Source organism: Octopus sinensis, linkage group LG4, assembly GCF_006345805.1.
Source record: "Octopus sinensis linkage group LG4, ASM634580v1, whole genome shotgun sequence".
NCBI classification, from domain to species: domain Eukaryota; kingdom Metazoa; phylum Mollusca; class Cephalopoda; order Octopoda; family Octopodidae; genus Octopus; species Octopus sinensis.
The window spans coordinates 81,236,898-81,249,913 of record NC_043000.1 but is presented as its reverse complement, the minus strand read 5'-3'; the positions used below and the strand labels follow the sequence as shown (position 1 = coordinate 81,249,913).

The window sequence follows — 13,016 nt, the reverse complement described above, 5'->3', positions numbered from 1 at the left end:
AGTGAGCAGAAATGTGGTTTGGGGATTGAGAACACTGGAGGTTTCCACTGCTACAGGCTTGACCATAAACTTTGACAGTTTGCTTTTGTCAGCCTGAAGAGCCTGGGCAGGTAACTGAACACACCAAGTTAGCATGGGAGAAGGTAGATCAGTTGTTCTCTGGGTAGAAAGAGAAAGGGAGGGTGGAGAAAAAGAGAGTGAGGAGGAGAGAGAAGGCTATTTTTTTAAATGAAAAATATATAAAGTGATAAACCTGTCAAAGTCTATTACACTGGGACAGTTCATCAGGGCCATAGGAGAGGGGGGGAATGTGAAATAGATGAAATAAGAATAGACCATAAAGGATATTAAAAGAATCATATCAATAAATTGATCAATTTATAAATATACATACAAAAAAAAATAACAGAACTATACTAGATAGAATTAGTAAGTTGGTCATTTTCAAATTTTATTATTTTTATCATTATCATCTAATGGAGAATATTAGAGAATAAATTGGTAATAACAGTAAATAAATAAAGAATTCTAAAACAATAAAAGTAGTTATCATTACAATCATCAACATCATACTAGACTAATAAAAAGCATTAAAAATAGCTATATCATTTAAAAAGGGTATCTGTGCATGTGTGTGAATGGCTATAAATATGAATGTTTATACACATGTGTGTGTGTGTTGTTTAGTTTTTACTTGTTTCACTCATTAGACTATGGCCATGCTGGGGCACCACCTTGAAGAACTTTTAACCAAATGAATCAGCCCTAAAACTTATTTTTGTTAAGCGGGGTACTTATTCTATTGGTCTCTTTTGCTGAACCACTAAGTTAAAGGGACTTAAACACATGGACACTAGTTGTCAGATGGTGGTGAGGGACAAACACAGGCAGAAAGCCCCTCCTTACCATATATATATATATATATATATATATATATATATATATATATATATATATATTATATATATATATATGTATATATATATATATATATATATATATATGTATATATATATATATATATATATATATATATATATATATATATATATATATATATATATACACACATGCACACATGATAGGCTTCTTTCAGTTTCCCTCTACCGAATCTCTTCACAAGCCTTTGGTTAGCTCAAGGTTATTGTTGAAGACATTTGCCCAAGGTGCTGCACAGTGGGACGTGTTTAGTTTCACTGTGCAGCACCTTGGGCAAGTGTCTTCTACTATAACCTTGGGCTTACCACACAGCCATGCCTACTTTATATGTATGTGTGTGTTTAAGTATGCATATATGAATGTGTATACATGTGTGTGAATATATCAGCCGAAATTGCGAGGATGATCTGGTTTTTGACTGAGGAAAAAAAAACTTCGAATGACCCATCCTTGTTTTTTTGTATCATCTATCTGGATGTTTTGTTGTCCCTTTTGTATCACCTAGTTGTCTGGATGTTTTGCGTTCTTGTCCCATTTTATATATATATATATTTTATATATATATATACATATACATACATATGAATTTGAATAATAAGAGTGAAAAATTTACTATTAATTTGATTAATATCAATTTAAAACCAGTGGCCTAGCATACTGAAAAAATCTGAAGATTCAGAAAAATACATACATATATATATATACCCCTAGAAACACATACATACATACACACACACATATATATATATATATATATATATATATATAGGTGGAGAGACGGTTCTGCTAGGTTCCTCACAGGCAAAGGACACAGGTACAAGATTTTCTGGGCAGGAAACACTGACGGGGTTGGAGGCGTGGGTATACTTCTCGCTGAAAAATGGGTAGATAAGGTACTTGAGGTAATCAGAGTAAGTGACAGAATACTTAAGATTAGAATAGTGCTTCATCATGGATTAGCAACCATTATATCGGCCTATGCCCCCTCAGCCAGGGCTACCCGATCGACAGAAAGACCAATTCTATGACGCCTTACTGCAGACTACCTCGTTGAGGAACGACAGAGACCTTCTCTTTGTGGCTGGTGATTTTAATGGGCATGTTGGAAAACATGCTGGGGGCTTCCATGGTGTACATGGAGGCTATGGCTATGGTTCCCGCAATGAGGAGGGAACCAGGCTCCTGGAGTTCTGCGACGCAAATGATCTCATGGTTTGCAACACTAACTTCAGGAAACCTACCAGCCACCTAGTCACCTACCGATCGGTCCGACATACCAGCCAAATTGACTACATCCTTGCCAGGAAAAGGGAAAGATGGCTGCTTATAAATGCCAAAACCTTCCCAGGCGAAGAATGTACCCCACAACATAGACTGGTAGTTAGTGACTTTAGGATCAGGACTAAGAGGACGACCATAAGACGACCAACATGGAGAAGAAGGATCTGGAAGCTTAAAGATCCTGCAAATGGACAGAGATTTAAGGACATATTACTTGAAGCCTTTGACGAAGTAGAAGAGGATAGAGCATCACAGGGGGTAGAAGACAACTGGACGTTTCTAAGGGACAACCTGCTGAGAGCCACTGACCAGATCTGTGGCTGGTGCAAAGTCCCCTCTCGACCTAGAATAACGTGGTGGTGGAACAATGTTGTAGATAGAGCTATTAGAGAAAAGAGACAGGCTTGGAAGGATTGGAAAAATGGGGTTAGCAGGGAATTGTATCAGACTGCCAAAAGAGAAGCTATGAGACAGGTTTATTTAGCCAGAGAGGAAGCAGATAAGAAAAAATTTGCCAATGTTGAGGACCAAAGACTTGAGGTATATCGCGTTGCAAGACAGTGTGTGAAAGAGAATCGTGATGTGGTAGGAGAGAAATGTGTTAGCATGGATGATGGTTCACTTGCGCTAAATGAGGATGCAAAGAGAGAGGTGTGGAGACGCCACAATGAAAGGTTGCTGAATGAAGAAAATGAATGGGATAAAGAGAGTCTGCCGAATGTCAACCCAACAGAGGGACCAGCTATCTGAGTTGACAGTTCCTTGGTAATTAAGGCAATTAGAAGCATTAAGACAGGGAAAGCCCAGGCCCATCAGGAATTACTGCAGAGATGCTCAAAATATCTGGTAGTGTCGGCTATAGCCTAGTCACCCGTATAGTTAACCAGGTAATACACGAAGGAGTCATACCCAATGACTGGTGTAGCAGTATAATAGTCAACTGTTACAAAGGTAAAGGTGACGCCCTAGATACAAATAATTACAGAGGTATCAAACTGTTAGATCAGGTAATGAAGGTTACGGAGAGGGTCATAGCTCAACTAATTAGAGAGAGAGTTAGTTTAGATGAGATGCAGTTTGGATTCGTGCCAGGGAAAAAGCACCACTGATGCCATATTCCTGGTAAGACAGCTGCAGGAGAAATATCTAGCCAAAGATAAGCCCCTGTACCTGGCTTTCGTTGACATGGAGAAAGCCTTTGACAGGGTCCCCCGATCCCTTATCTGGTGGTCAATGAAGAAACTAGGGATAGATGAATGGTTAGTGAGAGCTGTGCAGGCCATGTACAGGATCGCTGCTAGTAAGGTGAGGGTTGGCTACGAGTACAGTGATGAATTCCGGGTAGAGGTAGGGGTCCACCAAGGTTCAGCCCTCAGCCCCCTCCTATTTATCGTAGTCCTCCAGGCAATAACGGAGGAATTCAAGACAGGATGCCCCTGGGAGCTCCTCTATGCTGATGACCTTGCTCTAATTGCTGAGTCACTATCAGAACTGGAGGAGAAGTTTCAGGTGTTGAAGCAAGGATTAGAATCGAAGGGCCTTAGAGTCAACCTAGCTAAAACCAAAGTCCTAATAAGTAGGAAGGTAGACAAGTCACAAACGCCTTCAAGTAGATGGCCTTGCTCGATCTGTAGAAAAGGTGTAGGTAGAAACTCTATAAGATGCACCAAGTGTAAGCTATGGACATACAAGAGGTGCAGCAACGTCAAGGGAAGGCTAACTAGGAAGATAGTTTTTGTATGTGGCAGATGCTCAGGAGCAATAAACACTGAAAATGCACAGAGAGCAACTTCCGCCACATTCCAGGGTGAAAAACTAGAAATAGTTGATAGCTTCCATTACCTAGGTGACCAAGTCAGTAGCGGGGGCGGGTGTGTTGAAAGTGTAACTGCTAGAGTAAGAATAGCTTGGGCAAAGTTCAGAGAGCTCTTACCTCTGCTAGGGACAAAAGGCCTCTCGCTCAGAGTAAAAGGTAGACTGTATGATGCTTGTGTATGAACAGCCATGCTACATGGCAGTGAAACATGGGCCGTGACTGCTGAGGATATGCGTAAGCTCGCAAGAAATGAAGCCAGTATGCTCCGATGGATGTGTAATGTCAGTGTTCACACTCGACAGAGTGTAAGTACCTTGAGAGAGAAGTTGGACCTAAGAAGCATCAGTTGCAGTGTGCAAGAGAGACGTTTGCGCTGGTATGGCCATGTGGCAAGAATGGATGAAGATAGTTGTGTGAAAAAGTGCCACACCCTAGCTGTTGAGGGAACCTGTGGAAGAGGCAGACCCAGGAAAACCTGGGATGAGGTGGTGAAGCATGACCTTCGAACTTTAGGTCTCACCGAGGAAATGACTAGAGACCGAAACCTTTGGAAGTATGCTGTGCGTGAGAAGACCCGGCAGGTCAAGTGAGACCATCACCCATAGCCTCAGTCCACTTTGCATACCTTTCCTTGGGACACAAAACCCTACTTGTGAAGACCTGTTGAGGCAAGTGAAAATTAAAAAATTAAAAAATCAAAAATCAAAATCGATCAACATGAATGGAAATTGTAGCTGTGATACCAGTGCTGGTGGCACATAAGAGAACCATCCGAATGTGGCCATTGCCAGTGCCGCCCAGACTGGCTTCTGTGCCGGTGGCACGTAAAAAGTACCATCCGATCATGGCCATTGCCAGCCTCACCTGGCCTCCGTGCCGGCGGCACGTAAAAAGCACCATCCGACCGTGGCCGTTTGCCAGCCTCGTCTGGCACCTGTGCCGGTGGCATGTAAAAAGCACCCACTATACTCATGGAGTGGTTGGCATTAGGAAGGGCATCCAGCCGTAGAAACATTGCCAGATCAGACTGGGCCTGGTGCAGCCTTCTGGCTTCCCAGACCCCAGTTGCACTGTCCAACCCATGCCAGCATGGAAAGCGGACGCTAAACAATGATGATGATGATGATGATACATATGTATATGTACATAAACATATATACATATATACACAGATACATATATATGTATACATACACATAAATGCATATACAAGGTCTGATCAATAAGTATCTGGACTAGTGCTATACAACAAAACTACAACATGCACCAATTTGGTATTTAATCTCCTTCAAAGTAGTCCCCTTTTGAAGCCACACACTTAATCTAGTGCCATTTCCATTGATGGAAGCATCCCTGAAACTCGTTTTCTGGGATAATCAGCAGCTGTCTTGTCACATTCAGTTTAATTTCCTTGACATCCGGAAGTATTCTTCCTTTCAAGTGGGACTTGACTTTTGGAAAGAGGAAAAAGTCACAAGGGGTGAAATCTGGGGAATATGGTGGCTGTTAGACCCAGGGAATGCTATGCCTAACCAAAAATTGCTGCACAAGCTGTGCTGAATGAGCAGGTGCATTGTCATGGTGTAATTGCCACTCACTGGATGCATGCAATTGTGGCCTTTTCCAATGAATAGCATCCCACAAACACCACAAAACCTCATGGTAGTACTCTTTGTTTACTGCCTGACCAGGTGGAGCATACTCATGATGAATAATCCCCTTGTTGTAGATGAAAACAGTCAACAATGCCTTCACATTGCTTTGACTGTGCCTTTGTCTCAGGGTCATAGCCATAGACCCATGATTCATCACCCCTTATTACCATTTTCAAAAAGTTTTCATTATTCTCGACACAATCAAGATCTTGTGCAACTGAAACCTGAGTGTCATTTTGGTCAGCTGAAAGCAGTCTTGGCACAAAACTGGCTGATACATGTCTCATACCCAAATCTTCAGTGATAATGGACTGAACTGAACCATAATTAATTTGCACATCCTCTGATAACTCATGGATGGGGATTCGAGGATTATCCCTCACAGCTGCATGCACATCTGTATTGTTTTTCTCAGTTCTGCTGGTTGTAGGTCTCCCAGAATGTTTGTCACTATCAACATTTTTTCGGCCATCTTGGAAATGTCTGAACCACTTGTACACTTATATGCAGCTCATACACTCCTCTCTGTACACTTTCTACAACTTTGTGTAGGCCTCTGAGCAGGTATTGCCAAGCTTTTGACAAAATTTGATGCAGATTCTCTACTCGACTTTCTATCATGGTCAATGCATCAATCACATGCTACACACGTTCCTTCCAAGCACTGCTGTAAACAACGGATGTGAGCCTGAATGTTAAAACTTAGAGCACATGCACAGCAGAGTTGAAGGTCGATCTGTGTTAATAACATTGGCATAATGACTCCCCCTAGACAACAAAATTTGTTTCAACATATGAATTCACATAAAGAATCTTGCAAATCAGATACAAAAATGCAACAAAATCACAAACAAACATGGCCTTTATAATGAACTAAGTCAATAGTCACAAAAAGTGGAGTAGGTTTTCGATCAAAAGGGATCGTAAAAGGGAAAGAAAAAAAAGAGGAAAGAAAAAAAGAAAAAGAAAAAAAAACGATCAATAGGGAATGTGTATCACAGAAATGTCATGATGTAAAGTGTAAAGGGGGAAGCAGATAAGGTTTATCCATGGAAAAAAAGCCTACAAAAAAGACCACGGTAACCTCGGTTAATAATGTTACATGACACCACATTTGTTTGCAAGTAGGTAACCCTCTGCTTTAAATTTTTCCGGGTTCATAGGATTATGCTCAAGGTGGCTTCATCATTCATACGTGCTATCCTTGCTACATTCACCCATCTTTTTTTTTAAACATTCACTAGACAAAACTTACCTCTCTACTCCCACTTTCCTTTTCAAGTGATACTTGAAGAAGTTGATGAGAGATTGACCAGAGAGGAAAGTGTTTGTCTCCAATCCTTTCAGACGTGTCCACCAGATACATTCTTTCGTCATAGTCACAAGAATAACTGGATAATGAAATACTTCGGACTTAGTATAAATATAGATACTAACCTGACGGTTGTCAATTTCTTAGACGTTTCCTTAGATCTTAATAAGAATATTTATAAGCCTTATAGGAAGCTCAATGATAGACTAAGTTATATTAATGTAGGTTCATGCCATCTCCCTATAGTATTCAAAAATTTAGTTAAAAATATTAGTAAGAGGATTTCTAGCCTCTCCTCTGATGAGGACATCTTCAATAGCGTTGCCCCAGTTTATAATAAGGCTTTAAAAGATAGTGGTTTTAGCGAAAAAATAAAATATACACCTATCACTAGCCCAACAGTAAGGAAAAGGAATAATAGAAATAGGAAGGTCATCTGGTTTACGCCCCCTTACTCACCCGAGGTGGCCTTCAATATAGGTAAATATTTCCTAGCACTGATAGATAGACATTTTCCAGTTAACCATACTTATAGGAAACTCTTCAATAGACACAATTAAAAATTAGTTTTAGTTCAACTACCAATTTTAAAAACATAATCAAACATAACATACAAAAAACACAACAAGAAAACAGCTGTTCATGCAGGAATAAAGAATTGTGCCCGCTAAATGGAGCTTGCATGTCCAAGACCATCATATATGAAGCTACCGTAAACTCTATAACCACTAAAGACACCGTTTCGACGAAGAAATACGTGGGCCTTACAGAGGGTAATTTCAAGGCCAGGTTCAATAACCAAACTTTGAGCTTTAGGCACTGGAACAAAAGAAAAGCGACACAATTATCTAATCATATTTGGTCTTTAAGAGATAAAGGTGTCGATTATAACATACAATGGAAGATTTTGGCCAGATGTAAGCCCTATACCAACGGCAGCGGAAGGTGCGGTCTATGCAACATGGAGAGATGGCTTATCTGGAAAAGCAGCTTAGACCCTACTACATGTCTAAATATAAAGACAGAGCTTTTCGGATCATGCCCACATGTGACTAAATTTCTGTTACGTTTTTGGTCCCCTAAAGAAAACAGATAGAACATGCTTTCTATGTTATGTCCCAAGAAGAATTTATATATTTTTATATATTTTTTCTATATTTTTATATAATTTTTATGACGAAAAATGCGAGCGATGTATAAGTACGCAGGCAAGCAGAGTTATAACACAGTAATTTCCCTTTATTTAATGGTATTTTTTCATAGCGTTTTCAAATAGCCAGATAACCGAAGAGATGGTGTTGTGGATTTCCACTTCGGCATCTGAAACTCAGAGTTTTATCTTGACTACCGAGTAATGTAACATATTATTGTATATATATATATATATATATATATTATATATATATATATATATATTCTTTTATTCTTTTACTTCTTTCAGTCATTTGACTGTGGCTATGGTGGAGCACCACCTTTAGCTGGAGCACTGACAGGACTTATTCTTTGTAAGCCTAGTACTTATACTGTCAGTCACTTTTGCCGAACCACTAAGTTTGGGGATGTCAACACACCAACATCGGTTGTCAAGCAATGAAGGGGGAGAAACACACATACACACAAATATATATACATATACGATGAGCTTCTTTCAGTTTCTGTCTACCTAATCCAATCAAAAGGCTTTGGTTGGCCTGAGGCTATAGTAGAAGACACTTGTCCAAGGTGCCATGTAGTAGGACTGAACCCAGAACCATGTGGTTGGGAAGCTAGCTTTTTACCACACAGCCATGTCTGTGCATACACACACACACACACACACACACACGTATACACTTATATTGTGTCTCAAGTGTTAGGACTCATAGGGCTGGTTTTCTATTTTCCACAGTATATAAGTGACTGAAATCACAACTCACCCACAGAGCGGGACACCAGAATGTCACAAGATTACTCATTTACAACCAAGTGGACTGGAGCAAACTCCTGCCTGGTCCAGGAGTTGGAATTATGATCTTATGGTTGCAAGTGCAATGCCCTAAGCAGTAGGTCACATGCCTTCACATACACACCCACCCACCCACCCACACACAAACAGATGTATGTATCTCAGTGTAAATGTGTGTGCTTGTTCATGCATGCAGATGTGTGTCTGTGTGTTTGTTTACATTTGCACTCCAGAAATAATTGAGCTACAAATGGTGACATCATTGTCATCTCTCTTGTCAACAAATTGTTTGTATGTACTGAACCTTCAAAAATTTATGAAGTAAAAAGATCCCTTGTTTGAAAAACAGTAAAACAGCTTAGAGTTAGTGGAAGAAAGAGCATCTGGTTGCAAAACAATGCCCCAATATGTTTGTGTAATGTTTGTCAAACTTATTCTACCATGATAAAACAAATGTAAACATGAATGTATACATACACGTGTGTGTATATATATATATATATATATATATATATATATATATATATATATACCACACATGCACATATGCATAAATATACTTCGATATATATGCATTTATATTTACATATATGTGTACACACACACGTACACACACACACAGACACACACATGTACATACACACACACACATATATATATACACACACTTGCACTTTTATTTGTAAATATGCACATAGACTCACCCATGTGCATATATATGTATGTATATATATATATATATATATATAAATACATACATACATACATAAACACACATGCACATGCATATCTCACTGTGTGTGCATATGTATGAGTGAATGTGTGCATAAATGTATGTGTGTGTAGGTACCAGCCATGTGCTAAATGTATAGAATTATATCATCTGCTTCCAATACAAAGTTGTCAGCGTATGTTTTTTTAATCCACAATGGAATTAATTTAGTAACAACAACAAAAAAATGCATCATTAAAAACGGTGTGAGTAATAGCTGTAACAGCAACAAAAACTCAAGGTATTAGCATGAGACTATGGGAAAACATAAACAAGAAAAATAGATTCAAAATTAAAAGAGATAAATAGACAGAGACAGACGATAGATAAAAAGGCAGAGGGAGAGCGAGAGAGAGAGAGAGAGAGAGAGAGAGAGAGAGAGAGAGAAAAGGAGAAGTGAGAGAGAGAAGAGAAGGAGCTTTTATACAATTTTAAAGGATGAGATGTAAATACTGATATAAAATAGAAATAATAAAATTGAAAATGGAACAACAGGTGTGAAAATAGTATTCATTTACCTGGGTGAAACATGAGTGGTTTTCTTATTAAGGCAGCAGCAGCAGAAAAGAGAAATCCAAGATTCCTAGAGATTGTCTTTGGGTAGTTTGCGTTATGTTTATTTTTTTGATATTTGATCTCATGTGTAGACTCCAAGAAATATCGAACTCTCTCATGTTATAAACATGTCAATATGAATAATGGTAATAGGGAAAAAAAAGTTACATATATGTATGTGTGAGTATGTACATGTATATATACACTTTATATATAATCCCCAAAGCTATTAATAATAATTACTTCTAAGATAATAATAATAATAATAATAATAATAATAATAATAATAATAATATTAATAATAATAATAATAATAAATATGTCAATGACTCAAGTGTAAGTTAATGATGTATGTAAGAATTTTCAGATATCGGAAACAATTTGTTGATCGAAGTCAAGAGATGAAAGAAAACTGAAGGTGAAGGAGAAGAAGCAGAAGTAGAAGCCCCACCATAAAAAAGAATAATGAATAATGAAATAATGATAATAAGAAAATAATTTTGATTATAATGGTAATAATAATAATAATAATAATAATAATGATACTAATAATAATGTTAATAACTGAAAGCAAAAAATCGTGCTGGAGAGCAGAGGTGCAGTTGGTTCCACTAAATAGATCGATAAAAATCAATAAATTATTACAGTACAAGGTTTGATCAAAATCTGGTAACGTTATTCCACGTGCCGGTGCTGATAGCAAAATGGATCGGCAGCTTATTAATTCTTGCTAACAACTACAGAAAGAATGATGAGATAAAAGATTGGGGAAAATAAAGAAAAGAATTAAGGAATAAATAAAAATAGATAAATAAATTCATGTATAAATTGATTGTCTGTATTTAATTAATTTAGATGATAAGAGTGTGATAAATTAATAGATAATTGCTAATTGATTGATAGAAAGAAGATTGATAGATAGACAGATTGACAGACAGATAGGTAGACAAAAATACAGGAATGACATTGAATGTTAACGAATGTTTAAAGATATTGAGAGAGAGAGAGAGAGAGAGAGAGAGAAAATAAGAGATAGACAAGATAAGAAAGAAACACAGGGAAATGCTCTCCCCCACCCCCAAAAAGAAAAGAAATAATTGAACTGATCACAGAGTTATTTTTAGAATTTTTTCTTTCTTTCTCAGAATATTTGAAATGGGATTTCCATTTTCTTCTTTTTGTTTAATTTTTAGTAATATATTCATTCATATTTATTTAATTGATCTTATTTTTTTGATTTTGTTCTTCAATAGAAGTGGAATTCATAATTTGTCTGTTGAAAGAGCTAAAGACATGTAACTTTAACAAGGCTATTTTTGGCACTCTCATGTCTTTTACTAAAGTGCTAGCCTTGTAATCATGGCATCAGTAAATTACAATAACTTCAGATAAATGAAATAATCACATAAAATATTATCAAAACAAATCAAACACTCTGTAATCCTTACATAATGTTACTGATAATGTAATTATTATTTAACCCCAGGACAGGCCTCATGAAGCAGACCTATGACCAAAGGCATTCCATCTAGGTTTTATTTCTAGCTGATCAAGCATGTAGAAGCTTCCTTGTTATCTCAGTAATGACCAACTGTTTCACAAAGGCAAGAAAGGATCAGTAGAGTAACTACACAAAAAAAATGTGTCAGCAGTATTAATCCCTTTACATTCTGGGACCAAATCCTACTGAAGACATATTTGCTTTATCTTCCTCTTGGAATCAAAAAGCACTGCTGGAGACGGTTTATTTAGTCAAACATGCTTCTCTCACAAAACTTCTCTTACATCATATCAGTAATACACTGAGAATGGGTCCATTAAATCAGGTGTAATCATCCCTAAACTTGTTTTCTTTTACCTACAGTAGTAGTGATGATGGTGGTGGTAGTAGTAGTAGTAGTAGTTTAGATGATAAGTGTGTGATAAATTAATAGATAATTTCTAATTGATTGATAGAAAGAAGATTGATAGATAGACAGATTGACAGAGTAGTAGTAGTAGTAGTAATAGAAGTTGTCATACATACAGGAAATTGTCCCCACTGCCACCACCACTACCACCACATTTTGGCTAAAATGCTTGCAGAGAATTTGGTGTTTATTGTCAGTAGTGTAATTTGGAACATACAGCCCTCAGAGACCTGTATGATTCCTGGCAGTTGTATCCACAACTACCTAATATGAAATATCATAAATAGCATGAGTAACAAACTTGACTTTAATGGGACTCTGATCAATTTTGAAGAATCAAAAGCTTTTGTTGGAGCTCTCCATCACTACTGAGTGTTTTTCCCTCAATGCAACTAATTTCAGTTACATTTTCAAAGTCTGGGTCGCTGCTATATATATAGCAGCTCTACTCAGTGGTCACAATAAAGGGCCACCAGTTGGAATTGCTTTGAATCACATGCTTGGTCAGTCATAGGTAACCTTCTCTTCACTTCTGTACATTTTGATTCCTGATCTATTGTTGTAGAGGTTTGAAGTATTGAGGGGCATTCTGCTTAAATGGTCATAAGGGAAAACTATGACAGTATACATGGGTGACATCATCATGATAGCATCAGAAAACACAGAAATCCAGGTACTCAACATCATACTGAAAGAATACAAAGCATACTGGAACCAAGACAAGTTGGTGGGTTTCTAACTTAGCACCTGAAGAAGAAAGTTCGCATTAATCAGTGTATATCACTGTGTTGAATGTCTTGTAAAGTTGCATGAAGTTTGTTTCAGGCCAGA

The 13,016-nt window shown here is 37.6% G+C and overlaps 1 protein-coding gene across 1 annotated transcript in view; it reads right to left on the bottom strand.

Annotated features, from left to right (window-relative positions):
* LOC115210368 (rap guanine nucleotide exchange factor 4) overlaps window positions 1-13,016 on the bottom strand; it is an 853,913-nt gene that overhangs the window by 385,138 nt on the left and 455,759 nt on the right. The gene's annotated exons all lie outside the window — the stretch shown is intronic.